Genomic DNA, 15,205 nt, shown 5'->3' with positions numbered 1-15,205 from the left:
TTTTTTTTATTTGACTGTATTTCCACAGTGTTTCTTTTAAACCCTCCATTTTTATTCTCTTTTTTAAAAAAATAAGGGCCTGACATGTCACACTGCCCCTGTGTAGTGAATCATACCTGTGCAAAGTGGATGTAAAATGCTACCATTCTGATTTGGTAGCATTTTACACCTGCTTTGCACAGGTGGATATGACGGCACAAGGTGCAAAGAAGCACTGGAGAACCATCGCTACAGTTAAAATCAGTTTACTTGATATGGTCTTCCAAGTTAACCTTTGACAATATCTTGCTTTTTGATATTAAATGTGAAATGCTCAGGGACAATGTGTTAAATTTTGTGATAGTAGTAAAAGGTAACATTTTCAATAACAAGATTCAACAACTAAAATGTTTCTGATTATAAAGATTAGAGACCCTTAAAGTCTGTCCAATGTCTCAACAAACTCTAATAAGTGAATAAGTAAACTTTAGGAGATCTAAAAATCATCCTGCAATTCTCATTCCACTATAAGAGAGAGCTGAAATCTCAATTAATATTATCTTTATTGTAGTCCTCTCTTGTCTGTCTCCCCAGTAACTTAATTAGTCTGAATATTTTATTTCTTCCTTCATTTTTATTGCAACATTGAACCTTAATTGAATATTCAATTCTAAGATTTTAATAACCTAGTTAATTCCTCAAATACAGTACCTTAATCATAACTTCTTTTCAGAGAAACAATTCAATTATTTTGGTCCTTTTGTTTCTGTTCCTTGAATATGCCTGGAAAAATAAGTCTGAGGTCAACTCTATAGTTGTGACCTTCCTTTTCTTGAGGGCAGGTTCTCTGGGTTTTATGAAAACTGTCCAGGCTTCATGAAATCCATGTAGTTTAACCCTAGGATTATCCTTGATTTGAATTTCATATTGCAAGATTTCTTACTAATGGGGTGGTCACATCACATCTCTAAAATCATGACCTAAACCATCTTCAAAGTAAAGGCTCATAGGAAATTTCATTTTGATTACAGAAAGTGTTTCCTTAAGGCAGAAAGAATGGATCTGGAGAGGGAATGAAGCCTAAACAAACTTGCCAACACTGATCAGAGTGAGGATTAGGATCTAAACACTCCAACTCCCTCCCATTACTTCTATTACCATTACCTTTACCCTCCTTCATCCCCTCCCCACACACTCATTCCTACTGTTAGGGTAGACATCAGATAGAAAATATGGACCTGAGAAATTATTTTTCCAGGTTCTGCAGCTAACTGCTGATGAGCGAGAAGAAAAGACATGAGGTTACATGTGGGCTAGTCCTCCACATAAATTTTAAGCCAATTTTAGGACTCTTATCAAAGACGCCTCCTTGTACTTGCCTACTCTCATAATGAATGAGTTCCAGAATGACTGGCAACATGCTCCTGGAAGGCAACCAGCAAATTTGGGGACCTCTTGGGATATTAGGTAAATCACGGCAATGAAAGAGTGTTAGGAACTTTTGAAGCAAAATCTGTATGAATCTCATTTTCCAAGTGAGGCTTTTTATAGATGGCACAAAGATGCCATCATGGTGGGTACAGTCTGGGGAGACTAAGGCTTCAGCTGCCTTTTATCTCCTTGACCTGCAGAGAAACTTATGTTCACCTTTTTCTGTCTCCCTTTGAAGCACAGAAAGCCATTTGTCATGGAGTCTGCAATTATACTCTGCAAAAATTGACAAATTTAAATGATAGATTATTAACCCCAATATCCACTATGGAACGATTAGTGCATCTCCACAATTTCAAGATTTTATCTGGTTTACACGTCTGAAAAATTTATATTAACCTTTGTAAGTCAGGATTTTCTGAGGTGTAGCAGACTACACTTGTAAGGTGGAGGGTGAGAGCTAATAGACACGACTCCATGCATTCTGTCCTCCTGGAATCAGCTAGCTCTCTCCACTCTTCAGGATGTACCACATAACTGTTTCTTACCTACAAGGTCTTTGCAGGATATATCCAGTATAAGCCTTTGCCACTCTGGTATCTAAGACCATTCACAAATACAAATGTCCTGATAGGGCAGTCAGTGAGAAATATCTTGACAGATTATGAAGTGAGGGGATAGAAGGTACTATAGTTTTCTCTTTTATGACTGGTCTGGTAGGAGCACAGAGGATGCCCAGATCAGGATGTCATTGAGATAGGCATAGAGGTATATCACTTCCAGATAAAAACTGGCCCCTGGAACAACCAGGATCTTCATGAAGACCTAGGTATGAATGAGGCACCAAAGACAAGAGAGTGCTGATCACTGAGGGCAAATCAGAGAAATTGACAGTACCATGGGTGTGGGGATATACAGGCAGGTGTTCCACAGAACAATCTAGCAAAGGAAATTGGCCAGCATGAAGAAATGAATAAACTCTGAAACTTACATTAACAGAGGCAGATGGTCAGGATATGGAGGTCGAGGATGGGCCAGAAGACATTCCCACCATGAATAAGGATTTAATGGGAGTAAAGTCCCACTTCTCTTGCTTGCGGTTGGGAGACCAGGCAAATGGCTCTTGCCAGAGGATCCTGAATTTCAGAGTGCAAGGCACAGGCACTCGTGTAAGCCTGAGAGAGATAAAAGGCTCAAAGGGAAAAGAAGCTCTTTACTTCCTCTATAGATGGGAAGAGCTAGCTCTGTCAAGATTAAATACTCTCCCACAGTATTCTTGTCAGCAAGTTAAAGTAGTATGGGCTAGATGAATGCACTATAAGGTGGGTAGAAAGTTGGCTAGACTGTCGGGCTCAACGGGTAGTGATCAATGGCTCCATGTCTAGTTGGCAGCCAGTGTCAAGTGGAGTGCCCCAGGGGTCGGTTTTGTTCAATATCTTCATAAATGATCTGGAGGATGGTGTGGATTGCACTCTCAGCAAATTTGCGGATGATACTAAACTAGGAGGAGTGGTAGATACGCTGGAGGGCAGGGATAGGATACAGAGGGACCTAGACAAATTGGAGGATTGGGCCAAAAGAAATCTGATGAGGTTCAATAAGGAGAAGTGCAGGGTCCTGCACTTAGGACGGAAGAACAAAATGCACTGCTACAGACTAGGGACCGAATGGCTAGGCAGCAGTTCTGCGGAAAAGAACCTAGGGGTGACAGTGGACGAGAAGCTGGATATGAGTCAGCAGTGTGCCCTTGTTGCCAAGAAGGCCAATGGCATTTTGGGATGTATAAGTAGGGGCATAGCGAGCAGATCGAGGGACGTGATCGTCCCCCTCTATTCGACATTGGTGAGGCCTCATCCGGAGTACAGTGTCCAGTTTTGGGCCCCACACTACAAGAAGGATGTGGATAAATTGGAGAGAGTCCAGCGAAGGGCAACAAAAATGATTAGGGGTCTGGAACACATGACTTATGAGGAGAGGCTGAGGGAACTGGGATTGTTTAGCCTGCAGAAGAGAAGAATGAGGGGGGATTTGATAGCTGCTTTCAACTACCTGAGAGGTGGTTCCAGAGAGGATGGATCTAGACTATTCTCAGTGGTAGAAGAGGACAGGACAAGGAGTAATGGTCTCAAGTTGCAGTGGGGGAGGTTTAGGTTGGATATTAGGAAAAACTTTTTCACTAGGAGGGTGGTGAAACACTGGAATGCGTTACCTAGGCAGGTGGTAGAATCTCCTTTCTTAGAAGTTTTTAAGGTCAGGCTTGAGAAAGCCCTGGCTGGGATGATTTAATTGGGGATTGGTCCTGCTTTGAGCAGGGGGTTGGACTAGATGACCTCCTGAGGTCCCTTCCAACCCTGATATTCTATGATTCTATGATTAATTTACATACTATAATTCAATCCAGTGCTGATCTGTACAGTGCACTATGCTTTATTGTTTTGGAGTTTGTGATCTTGTTTTGGAAATATTAAATAGTGCATGTAAATATAGTTATGTATGGATGAGAGACTGTGAAAGATATAATCTGGGGAAAGCGTGTCATCCTGACAAAACAGGTTGTGAACATTGGGTAGTGAGCCCAAATTCAACTAACAAACCAGAAATTCTGCCACAGCGACCAAACATTCTGTACAGACTTTGCCTTGTTTTGGGTTTCCTATCCAAATATTCTGGACCCTATGCGGAGATGACTTTGTTGAATCAGAACTGTGCAGCAGCTGAGCTAGGTGAGCTGACTTTGATCTGTGACTGCCTGGTTCTGGTGCAGTGGGGCAAGACCTGTTAGTGAGGACACTGCTGGACTGCAGCAGACAGGTTAAGGGAAGCCTCTTCCTAGATGGATTCTAACTGGATTCATGACAGAGGTTTAGATGGGTGAGAACTAATTTGTGAACAACAGTTTTAGGCCTCATTAAGCTGGGGGCAATTAATAACTGGGACTTTGGAGTCGACCATTCCCTCCACAACACTGCTGGGATTTTGCTAACTTCATTGTATTATGTAAATAGGTATCTATTGCGCTTTTCCAAATAAAAAGTATATGTGGTTTCCTATTCCCAAGAATTCCTCAGTGTTGTCAAGTAGGGAATAAACACCTATAAAAGTCACCAGGGTATATATATTTTGAGATCCTAAACCCGAAGGGTGGATAAGATTTAAACAGTGGCTCATTTATTTATTTTAAATGTGAGACCAAGACATGATCTGAATCTGGCCCATACCCTCCTCTCCCTCTACTTACTTTCAAATGAGGTCCCAAAGCAAGTTCTTGCACTTCTCTTCTCTTCCAGCTCCTCCCCTAACTCTTTCTGGTGTCATAAACCAGCCTCTTGCTTTTATAGTTTGTCCTCCACCAATTTCAGGGCTGATCCAGAACCTGAAAACTGAACTACAACCATCTATCCCCCTCTGCTCTACTAACCCATCTTAACTGCCCTACTGAGCTGAGACTAGTCCAGCATTTTTCCCCTGGGCACATCACAGGATTTGAGCTCCGTCCTCTCAGGAAACATAGGTGAGAGAAATTGTCTCAAAGGGTTCCTACACTGGTTACCTCCCACATCCCCACTCCAAGTATAATCTTTCTGTTTGGTGTCATTAGCAGTAATAAGGGCCAGGCTCAGATGATGTCTAACACTTCCATTTAAAATAAATAAAATTAGTCCCTACTTAAAGCTTTTGCAGACCCAACAGCTCTCTACTAAGGCAGTCTGGCTCTGGGGGTGGCTTTACTTTTTTATTCGTGTCAGGCTTAATATTGCAGAGGGCCCCAGCTTCAGTCTCTGCCTGTTCTGGTCCACTGTAGCGTTTGTCCACTCGAACACACCCCTTCAAGGACCTTGATACCCTTATAAGGAAATCCCTGAGTTTGGATTTTGCACCCACCTTGGTGTTCCAGTTCCTCAGGAAAGAAGGACTTGTAACGGGAGAACCATTCCTAAGGGACCCCTTGGAAAACCAGGACCTGTAGCAGGTCAGGCTGTGATTGAAAGAGTTGTGCAGTAACAACTCAGGTTGTTTGTAGTAACTGGAGGTTGTCAAATAGTTTATGAGGAGCCGATACACCTTGCACTTCGGAGACAACAAAGATGCCAAGATCCATAGTCAAAGTTATATTTGTGACTTCCTAGAATATTCTACTTGTACAACTGAACCTTTAAAATGCCTTAAGGAGCACAAAGAGTAAAGGACAGGCACGCCTTTGTACAGACTATAGAGCAAATAAATAAATAATAAAAATGGATTGCTTATTTTGAAAGAACACTGCAGTCTAACAGATGTCACTATTAGGAGGATCATCCTTATATACAGCAGCCTAAATGTATAGATTCTTAATTACAAACCATTAGCTTCAACTATTTCCCCTTGTAGAATGCCAAACAAATTCCTCTCCCTTCCTTGATGTTTACATGCTTCAAATATTTCCAAATGGTTTTCATGTTACAGTCCTGTCCAAATTATACACATTTAAATTGAATCCTGCAAACACTTACGCATGTGTTTGATTTGAAGTCAACGGGATTACTCATGTGCTTAAAGTGAAACACATCTAAATGTTTGCAGGACTGTCACATGCTGTAATTAATCACATGTTTAAGTGTTTAAAAGTCTGGAGTTACTTCATATAAGGGTTTATCTAGATCAGAAAGTTGCACCAATTTAATTCTGTTTTTAAATTGATATAGAATGCAAATACCTATGTGGGCACTCTAATTTTGCTTTAAGAGTGGCTTACCAGGGTTTATCCTAAACCTGTTTCTGAGGCCTGGTCTACACTACAAGTTTACGTCAAATTTAGCAGCGTTAAATTGAATTAACCCTACACCTGTCCACACAACGAAGCCATTTTTTTCGACATAAAGGGCTCTTAAAACCGATTTCTGTACTCCTCCCCAATGAGGAGATTAGCACTGAAATCAACATCGCCATTTCAAATTAGGGTTAGCGTGGATGCAATTCGAAGGTATTGCCCTCCGGGAACTATCCCACAGTGTACCGTTGTGACCTCTCTGGACAGCACTCTGAACTCGGATGCACTGGCCAGGTGTACAGGAAAAGCCCCGGGAACTTTTAAATCTCATTTCCTGTTTGGCCAGGCGAGCTTATCAGCACAGGTGACCATGCAGTCCCAGATTCAAAAAAGAGCTCCAGCATGGACCTAACGGGAGGTACTGGATCTGATTGAAGTATGGGGAGAGGAATCCGTGCTATCAGAACTATGTTCCAAAAGACAAAATGCCAAAACATTTCAAAAAATCTCTGAGGCCATGAGGGACAGAGGCTACAGCAGGAACACAACACAGTGTCGCGTGAAACTTAAGTCGCTCAGACAAGCGTACCAGAAAACCAAAGAATCAAATGGACACTCTGGGACAGAGCCCCAGACATGCTGCTTCTACGCTGAGCTGCATGCAATTCTCGGGGGGGGGGGGAGACACCGCCACTACCCCACCCCTGTCCATGGACTTCGATGATGGGGTACTCTCCGCCATGCCTGAGGATTTTGTGGATGGGGAAGATGAGGAGGAGGAGGAGGAGGAGGATGAGCTTGAGGAGAGCACCCAGCACACCATTCTCCCCAACAACCAGGATCTTTTTATCACCCTGACTGAAATACCCTTCCAACCCAACCAAGCCAGAGAAAGGGCCTCTGGTGAGTGTACCTTTTTAAATAATACATGTTATAAAAGCAAGCGTTTTTTAATGATTAAGTAGCCCTGAGGACTTGGGATGCATTCGTGGCCAGTACAGCTACTGGAAAAGTCTGTTAACATGTCTGAGGATGGAGCGGAAATCCTCCAGGGACATGTCCATGAAGCTCTCCTAGAGGCATTCTAAAAGCCTTTGCAGAAGGTTTCTGGGGAGAGCAGCCTTATTCCGTCCTCCATGGTAGGACACTTTACCATGCCATGATAGTAGCAAGTAATCTGGTATGATTGCATAAAAAAGCCTGGCAGCATATAGCATCCCGGTGTTTGCTGGCATTCAAGCAACATCCATTCTTTATCTCTCTTCCCGGATACCAACCACGCGGTGGGGGGAAGGGTAAAGCAATCATCCCAGAGAATTGGATGCGGGGAGGAGGGGGGGCTAGTTTGGTTTCTGCTGCTGCACATTAACAGGAAAACCACAGCACTAAATGGCCAACTCAACGTGCTTTGCTTAGTATGGGAGAGGAAGGCACTGCTGTTATGAAGGTTGCAGAAGCTGAAAGACTATGGCTTACCATGGCCGCCTGCAAGCCGAATTCTGTTGTCCGGCACTGCGTGTGTGATCTCTAACACCAATGCCGCAGGCACTCAATAGAAGATGCAAAATGCGACCTTGTACCAAAATCACATGTGCTATGTAATGTGAATAGTGTTGTTCACCGTGAAAGCGTATAGCCATTGTTCTGTTAAATGTATCTTTTAAAATACTTTACTCCCTTTTTTTCCTCCAGCAACTGCAAACGTTTCAAGCCTCCCTCCTCCGTCCCAAAGGCTATCTCAGATAAGGCGGTGAAAAAAACGCACGCACGATGAAATGTTCTCTGAGCTCATGCAGTCGTCTGGCACTGACAGAGCTCAGCAGAATGTGTGGAGGGACACAATAGCAGAGTACAGGAAAGTTGCCGATGAATGTGAGGAGAGGTGGCGACAGGAAGATCAGAGGAGGCATGAGGCAATGCTGGGGCTACTGCAGGATCAAACGGACATGCTCCGGTGTCTGGTGGAGGTTCATGAATGGCAGCAGGATCACAGACTGCCGCTGCAGCCCCTGTTTAACCGCCCTCTCTCCTCCCCAAGTTCCATAGCCTCCTCACCCAGAAGCCCAAGAACACAGCGGGGAGGGAGAGGGGAGACTCCGGGCATCCAACCACTCCCCCTCAGTGGATAGCCCAAACAACAGAAGGCTGTCATTCAAGAAGTTTTAAAGTGGCCTTTTCCTTCCCTCCTACCCTCCTCCCACACCCCACCCAGGCTACCTTGTGAGTTATCTTCCTATTTTTATAATCAATTAATAAAGAATACATGCTTTTAAATGATAGTGACTTTATTTCCTTGGCAAGCAAGCTGTGATCGAAGGGGGGAGGGCAGGTGGCTTACAGGGAATTTAAAAGCAACCGAGGGGGCGGGTTTTCATCAAGGAGAAACAAACAGAAGTGTCACACAGTACCCTGGCTGGTTTTCAAAGCTTCTCTGATGCGCAGCACGCCCTGCTGTACTCTTCTAATCGCCCTTGTGTCTGGCTGCACGTATTCAGCGGGCAGGCGATTTGCCTCAACCTCCCACACCGCCATAAACATCTCCCCCTTATTCTCACAGAGATTGTGGAGCACACAGCAAGCAGCAATAACAATGGGAATATTGGTTTTGCTGAGGTCTGAGCGAGTCAGTAAACTGCACCGGCGACCCTTTAAATGTCCAAACGGCACACTCTACCACCATTCTGCACTTGCTTAGCCTATAGCTGAACAGCTCCTTACTACTGTCCAGGGTGCCTGTGTACGGCTTCATGAGCCAGGGCATTAAAGGATAGGCTGGGTCCCCAAGGATAACTATAGGCATTTCAACATCCCCAACAGTTATTTTCTGGTCTGGGAAGTAAATCGCTTCCTGCAGCCATTTAAACAGACCAGAGTCCCTACAAACGTGAGCGTCATGAATCTTTCCCAGCCACCCCACGTTGATGTTGGTGAAACGTCTCTTGTGATCCACCAGTGCTTGCAGCACCATTGAAAAGTACCCCTTGTGGTTTATGTACTGGATGCCCTGGTGGTCTGGTCCCAAGATAGGGATATGGGTTCTGTCTATAGCCCCACCACAGTTAGGGAATCCCATTGCAGCAAAGCCATCTAGTCTGAGCTGCACATTTCTCAGAGTCGCTACCTTTGATAGCAGCAGGTCAATGATTGCATTGGCTACTTGCATCACAACAACTCCCACAGTAGATTTGCCCACTCCAAATTGATTCCTGACTGACCGGTAGCTGTCTGGCCACGCAAGCTTCCATAGGGCTATTGCCACTTGCTTCTCAACTGTGAAGGCTGCTCTCATCTTGGTAATCTTGCACTTCAGGGCAGTGGAAAGCAAGTCACAAAGTTCCATAAAAGTGCCCTTACGCATGTGAAAGTTTCGGAGCCACTGGGAATCATCCCAGACCTGCAACACTATGCGGTCCCACCACTCTGTGCTTGTTTCTCAGGCCCAGAATTGGCGTTCCATGGCATGCGCCTGCCCCAGTAACACCATAATCTCCAAATCTCCAAATAGAAATCTGTGTTCATGTCCTCATCACCGCGCTGCCGTCGCCTCCTCGCCTAATTTTTCAGGTGCTGGTTCTGCATAAACTGCACGATAATGTGTGAGGTGTTTACAATGGTCATAACTGCTGTGGTGAGCTGAACGGGCTCCATGCTTGCCGTGCTATGGCGTCTGCTGGGGCAATCCAGGGAAAAGGGCGCGAAATGATTGTCTGCCATTGCCCTGATGGAGGGAGGGGCAACTGACAACATGGCTTACAGGGTTGGCTTACAGGGAATTAAAATCAACAGAGGGGGCGGCTTTGCATCAAGAAGAAACAGAATGGCCCCCTCAAGGATAGAACTCAAAACCCTGGGTTTAGCAGGCTGTTGATTTCACGGAGGGAGGGAGGAAGGGAGGAGAAAATGAACACAACACAAATCTGGTCTATTTCTTGCTTTGATCCACTTCATCTATCTTTATACATCTTGCTGGCAGCAGATGCTGCAGTACAACTACTGGCCATCGTCATCTCCTGGGTGCTCGGCAGAAGATGGCGCAGTATGACTGCTGGCCATTGTCATCTCCTGGCTGCTCATTAGAAGATGGCGCAGTAGGACTGCCGGCAGGACTGAATCGCCATGAGACGAAACTTAAAAGGGAAATGACCCGGCTGAGTCACTCCCATGTTTGCCCAAGTCCCTGCCTGACCTCACTGAGGTCAAAAAGAGCTAAAAGAGCTCGGCTAAAAGAGCGCCCTGGAGAACAGTGATGATAACTACCAGTCACACTGCACTGTCTGCTGCCAAAGGCAATGAGCTGCTGCTGTGTAGCAACGCAGTACCGCATCTGCCAGCACCCAGGAGACATACGGTGATGGTGAGCTGAGCTGGCTCCATGCTTGCCGTGGTATGGCATCTGCACAGGTAACCCAGGAAAAAAGGTGCAAAACGATTGTCTGCCGTTGCTTTCACAGAGGGAGGGAGGGAAGGTGGGGCTTGACAATATGTACCCAGAACCACCCGCGACAATGTTTTTGCCCCATCAGGCATTGGGATTTCTACCCAGAATTCAAATGGGCGGCAGAGACTGCGGGAACTGTGGGATAGCTACCCATAGTGCAACGCTCCAAAAGTTGACAGTTGCCTCGGTACTGTGGATGCACTCCGTTGACCAAATGCCAACTGAATGCACTTAGAGCATTTGTGTGGGGATACACACAATCGAGTGTATAAAAAACACTTTCTACAAAACCGACTTTTATAAATTCGACCTAATTTCGTAGTGTAGACATGGCCTAATTGACTTAAGCTAAACCAAAAAATAAACCACTCAAACTGAAATAAGTGTGTCCACATCAGGATTTGCACCATTTAACTAAATCAGTTTAACTGAACCATAATAAAACCAATGCAACTTTTTTGAATAGCCAAAGCCCTACATCAGTCATTCTTCCTAAAGATTCTTTGTTGTTTTTATATACATTTCTTCCAACCTTCCTACATCTTTTAGTGTTAAAGTGACTACAAATAAACATAGTATTCTAAGTGAAATCTCACCATAGTGATAGAGAGTGGCTAGAAATTCTCCAATCCACTTTGTGTACATTGCCCAATATTATTTTGGACTTTTGATACCATAATAAACTGCAAAGCTCATATCTGCTTTACTGTACATTCACTCCAGTGTTTGCATCTACTATGTTTAATTTGTCCACTAATTCTGTAATTCTCTCTCTAACGCTATCAAAGTAATCTAGCACAATTTCATTTTTGTAAACCATTTACAGTTCCACAGCTTCTCAAAGAAACTATTTTCAAAACCTATTTACACCTGAACTGCAAGATTGAAGTTTTGAAATGTTATCTCTATGAGAGTCTCATAAGACGTTTTATTTGTTAATTGTAAGTAAATCAATCATTTTTGTTCATTAAATGTGAAATTTCCCTCATAATTCTCCAGGTGGCGTCTCTTGGGAGATCTTGTATGCAATGTGTAATGTCTAAAATCCAAGTCTTTCCTTAAGAAAAGGAATCAGGAACAGATCTTTTCCTTGCAACACTACTCACTCTTAAAATGCATCCTTTGCAGACCCTTGGGTTATGATCCTGATTAAACTTAAAGCATAGTGGGGAAAATCCCTTTTAGTTAATCAGAAGAATAAATGAAACATAACTTCAAAACTGCCAAGCATTGAAGTTTGTTAGCTATTAAGAATTTCAATTTGTTACTTTATACTTTTAAAGCAGGTGAACTAGTAATGTATTTTAAATAAAAAATGTCTTAGTATTTAAGAAAATAAACCTCTCTTGTTGACAGATAAGGTACAGAAAAATGTAAGTGATATCTGATAAGGCTTTATTATAAAAACTTGAAGAATCCTATGGGATAAAATCACTCAATTTATGCAGAAGCTGTACCTCTGAAGAAGGGAAACTTTAAAAGAAATCTGGAAATAATTAGAAGCTATTGTAGTATTGCAAAAAGATTGGAAAAAAATATTGAAATCTATATCTGCTACATATCAAAGAAGAAAATATAATGAAAAAAACTAATGTAAAGCACTTTTTAAAAAAATTGTATGGTTTGAGAAATCTGCCACTCAAGGCAGCATCACAGCTGTGACATAGAGTACTAAGCAATGGGGAACAAAGACTATAATCAAGCACAGATCTTGTCAAAAATAACACATCTTCATCATTTTTATGTGAAAATATACTGCATCCAGGATGAGGATGCCTGCTTTATACAACATGCAAGTCATTACATATTACCAATTTTCCAGAAAAAAATATTTTAAGTATTTGAAGAACCATTTTTGTTCTATGTAAATATAAAAAGAAAATAAACCTAAAATTAATTTAGTTTTAGTCTAATAAAATGGGTGTTGTTATGGTTGGTTAAAAGAAAAAAAATACGGAAAGATATACCAAAAATACAGAGAATAGAAAACAATTCTTAAAACCAAATGATGCACTATAGCTACAGAAGTTCCTTAAAGCTTAAAATGTATTTTTCACAGAGACTCAGAATTCCTTTGGGGGAATGGACTTGATTGCATATCCTTCAGAGTCTAAAAGGCTACCCATATGAAATGAATTATCCATGACATGTACCTTCAGACATTTGTAATGTGATATTTCATGTAAATTTAGACCATACCTTGGACGTGAGCCACTGGCAATGTTAAGTTTATTCAGGAGCTCAGATAAGAAAAAAAATTCTGACATCCTCGCTAATCTGTAGTCGTTAACATGGAATTTCTAACATAAAGAGCATAAAAGCATCTAATTTGCTGTAGCAAATGAAAGGAAAACAAACTTTGCATTTCCCTTTCCTTTTTCGATGTCTAAAGTTACCCTGTTCTAGGCAAACAAAATCTTACTTTTCAAAGGTTTCTAGATCATCTGTCTTTTGAAAGACAAAAATACACAAGGCAAACTTCTACAAGTAATCTGGAGAATGTAATACATTTTGAACACCCATTTTAAATAAAGATTTGCTCATGTTATCAAAAAAGCCGTAGTTACAACACAAATATTTAAAGAACACACAAAACATATAGTACTTCCAATCTGTATTTCTCAAATAATCTTATGGAGAAGGGCAGGTACCATTATCCCCATTTTATATAAAAATCAGTGGCAGCATTAAGAACTGAACCCAAGTCTCCTGACTCCCGGTTTTGTGGCATACACAGAAAACCACACTATCTCCCTATATGTAGTTTCTCAAAGTCTCTCTCCTCTTAGCCAATATTTTCAACTATTTTCTTCATGTTCAAATTCTTGAATATTTATTTAGTATTGACCTTTTTGACAGCTAGTTTTAAAATTAAACAGAACAGAAAGTCTATAAAATTACTTTATATAAAATATTGGGACTGCAGGTCTGGTGGCTTGGTGGCACTACTTGATGTCATACAACGTTCTGGTTAGATTCATTTTAGTAGTAGTATACTCAGGCTTGATAAAAAAGAGGGGAGAAGAGTTGTACCACTACATTAGAACCCACTGTTGATCATAGAATCATAGAATATCAGGGTTGGAAGGGACCCCATAAGGTCATCTAGTCCAACCCCCTGCTCAATTCCTATAGGAACATTTCATGCCATTCTGTCAGAAGGCAACAATATAGAAGGAAACAATGTAATGTTACAACAGCCATCTCTGAATTTCCTAGTGACAATGGGGTTCTAAACCTTCTTAATAGGATGCAAATGGAAGAATCCTTAAATGCTACGAAATGTCAGATTTGGGGGACACAGTAAAAATTCTTCTTTATGTGGGTGATTGGGTAGAGAGAGGAAAGCTTGTTTATACAAAAAACATTAAAATTCTTGGTAAAATAGAAACTGAATAAATAATTCTATTTTTTAAAAATCTGTGTACACGCTTTTTTCACCTTTGAAAACTGGACAGTTATACATTTTGAATCATTAAATAACTTTTCTAAAATGCATAAAATATCAAATTGATTTAGCTACATTTGTTAATAGCTTCACTAAGAAGTCTAAAGAAAAAGCATTGCAGAAAGAGCTTAAATTTCTCACTCTTCCTTTCAATCAATATTTGAGGCAAAGTTTCATCTCCAGGGCCCTTAATGGCAGGAATTCCTGGAGCCAGCAAATGAGTAATGTTAAACCTATGATTAGATGATGAGGCCATCAAAGACACTAGACCCTAATGCTACATTCCACTTTATTCCTGTGATTTGCAGTAAAACCAAAGACTAAGGGAGAAGGCATTGTAAGTTATTCCTTCCCTCAAGTAAAGGCTTCAAAAGCTGTTAAAAAAAAGCAGCATGACATGAAACTCAAAGGCCTTAATGGATCTTTTGGAATTTCCCTTGAACCCAGGACTTAAGCATTAGGTAACAAATTTTTCAAGTGCCCTGCAGGAGAAGGTTTGAAGTTCAAACCCCACTGAGGATTCCTGCCAGTGATGTATTTTTCTTTAACTTCTCCCTAACCAATATCCATCTTGGCTAAAAGAAAAACAGGATCTAATGATTTCCTTATGGGTACAGGCTCGAAGAAATGTAACCTACGGACTGGCAAACAGCAGGTAAGTTGGAAAAAAAGCAGCTACATTCAATTGTAAATATTACTAATTTTCAGCTCTCTGTACTTTTGACCAGTCTTCACTTAAGCTGTCACTAAATACTCATTGTTTGGGCATATTTCAAATATGCACAGTGGATTCTACAATACAAACTAAAAGCAAGTACAAGCTTAGTAATGGGGTGTGCGTGTGTGTGTATGTATCTATATAGGCACCTCATTTACACACTACTCTGTATACATTTAATTGTTATTTAGGCATTTTTGTGTGTGTGTGTTTGTTAAATAATATGAAATTAAAGCTTTGGAGAAAATTTAGAAGCTGTTTTGGGATTGGGGATCTAACAGGGTCATACATATTTGCTGTAGAAAATAAATGAAACCAAAGAATATTTGTTGATTCTTTAATACAACTACCTTTTACAAGATGACAGGTATGTATGAAATCTAGCCAGTAACACATTTTAAAGAAGTTCTTCAATTTAAAAATATTTTTAATGATTTTGTATTC

The 15,205-nt window shown here is 41.5% G+C and overlaps 1 protein-coding gene across 2 annotated transcripts in view; it reads right to left on the bottom strand.

The window, feature by feature from the left end:
* Positions 1–15,205, bottom strand: part of NBEA (neurobeachin) — an 867,588-nt gene that overhangs the window by 408,401 nt on the left and 443,982 nt on the right. The gene's annotated exons all lie outside the window — the stretch shown is intronic.

The sequence above is a fragment of the Lepidochelys olivacea genome, assembly GCF_965140295.1.
Source record: "Lepidochelys olivacea isolate rLepOli2 genome assembly, chromosome: 1".
Classification (NCBI taxonomy): domain Eukaryota; kingdom Metazoa; phylum Chordata; order Testudines; family Cheloniidae; genus Lepidochelys; species Lepidochelys olivacea.
Note: the sequence above shows the minus strand (reverse complement) of the source record. Positions and strands in the feature narration are given on the sequence as shown.